Below are 2231 nucleotides of genomic sequence, written 5' to 3'. Positions count from 1 at the left end.
AGCATTGCCTGCTCTTCCAAAGGTCCTGAGTTCAATTCCCAGCAACCACATGGTGGCTCACAACCATCTGTAATGAGGCCTGCAGGAAGAATACTGTACACATAATAAACAAATAAATAAATATTAAAAAAAATTAAAAACCAGGCTGGGCGGTGGTGGGCGTACACCTTTAATCCCAGCACTTGGGAGGCAGAGGAGTCATGGAGCCTGTGAGTTCAAGACCAGCCTGGTCTACAAAGTGAGTTCCAGGACAGCCAGGACTATAGAGAAACCCTGTCTCAAAAAACAAATAAACAAAAGCAAAAAACAAAAAAACCCAGAAAACAAACAAACCAAGAATTCAGAAAGATGAGCTGGTGCATGTCTATAATCCCAGCACTAGGGGATGGAGACAGCAGGGTCAAGAGTTTGAGACCAGCCTGGATGCCTGGTGAGAAGCAGGAGAAGGGTTTGGAGATTCTCAGGAACATAAGTTCTGTACAAATATGGGACCTGAGTTCAGATCCCTAACATCCACACAAAAGCCGTGTCTGGAGGCATGAGTCTATAATCCTAGCACTGGGAAGGTGGAGGAGACAGGCCCATCCCCAGAGTTCATGGGCCAGCCAGCCTGGCCAAATTAGAGATTTCCAGGTTCCGTGAGAGTCTTGGTCTCAAAAAATAAAAAGGTGGGAAATGATTGAGAAAGATATCAACCTGTGGCTTATAGATACACACATGCACATGCATCTAAGAGCATGTGTACACACATCCGCACAAGCATGAACATACATCAAAAAACTGAAACGGGGAGGAGTATTTATTGAGATTTAGGAGGCGAACATTGTTGGTATTCTGTTTTGCGAGGGTCCTTGAAAGAAAAAGGTCACAGCAGAATGAATTTTAGGTTTAGCCAGTTTCTGGCTAACTGACTGCCCCTTTCTTCACAAAAAGTTTTTTTTTTTATTGTTACACAATTTACACCCTTAGCAAGCAATTTCCGCTTACCAAAACCTCTTATCTGGAGTTATTTGAAGGAACCATTTTTGCCCAGGCAATTTCCAGTCATAAGACTTCTTGGTTTGCCAATTTCTCTCATAACTAAGTTTTGCAAAGACTCTGAAGCCTTCAGGAAGAACCCAGATGAGAATCAAACACTGCAAACAGAAGGTGACAGTAACAAAAGGTAGCATCATGAAAGGCAGTTCAAAGCCCAGGTGCCAGCACTGGGGAAGTCAAACCAGAGGCAGTGCCAGAGGCAGTGTTCCCCCAGATCTCATGCTAGAGCAGGCAGTCAGGCTTGGCATGGGAGCCAGAGTCAGAGAGAGAAGACCCGGAAGAGCGTGGGCTTTTGAAATCTCATCAGCCAGCCCCAGGGACACACTTCCTCCAACAAAGTCACACCTCCTGATCCTTCCTAAACAGTTCCTACTGGGACCTAAACATTCAAATAGAGGAGCCTATGGCGGAGGGCAGGGGGTCTCATCCAAACCACCACAATGATGTGGTTTGAATGTGAGCAGCGGCTTCAAGTTCCTGAGACCACATTTCCCGGAAGGGACCACAGCCTCCAACTTGGAGATCAAAATAAATCCTTCTTCCCTCAAGTAGTTTCTGTCTGGTATTTTGTCACAACCATATGACAAGTGACTAACACAAGGTACACTGTGAAAAACGGAGGGAGACAAGGCGGTAGTTAGGGAAGGAAATGGGCAGACTATGGGTGGCTTGAGATGGTGGGGGCGGGGCATGAAGCAAGCTTCCCCGAGTGTGTGTGGGAACACACCCGAGATAACTGTGAGGGAGTGGTTAGGTGTATCTAGGCGACTTGAGTTCAGGAGGGACCTGAGGGTATGGTCACTCATGGAAGGGAAAGTGGCTGCAAGAACATGAAGCATTTTAGTCAAGGCATAGATTTTACTTCGGGTTACAAAACCCCACTGTGGCAGTGATTTATAGAAAATAAAATGTTAGTTTTTAACATGCAATAGCACTAAGTCGTGTTCCATAGAACCTCCAGTTCTTTCCCTCTGAGAGTTCAGCTGTTTCTAAGATACTGCCCTCGTCTGTGATCTTTCATACCGTGTCTGGATTCTAGCACATCTACATTGCTGTTCTTAGCTGCAATGGGTTTTAGAACAGTTACATAGTTGTTCTTAGCTGCAATGGGTTCTAGAACAGTTACATGGTCGTTCTTAGCTACAATGGATTCTAGAACAGTTACATAGCTTTTCATAGCTGCAATGGGTTCT

The sequence above is a fragment of the Microtus ochrogaster genome, chromosome 8 (assembly GCF_000317375.1).
Source record: "Microtus ochrogaster isolate Prairie Vole_2 chromosome 8, MicOch1.0, whole genome shotgun sequence".
Lineage (NCBI taxonomy): Eukaryota > Metazoa > Chordata > Mammalia > Rodentia > Cricetidae > Microtus > Microtus ochrogaster.
Note: the sequence above shows the minus strand (reverse complement) of the source record.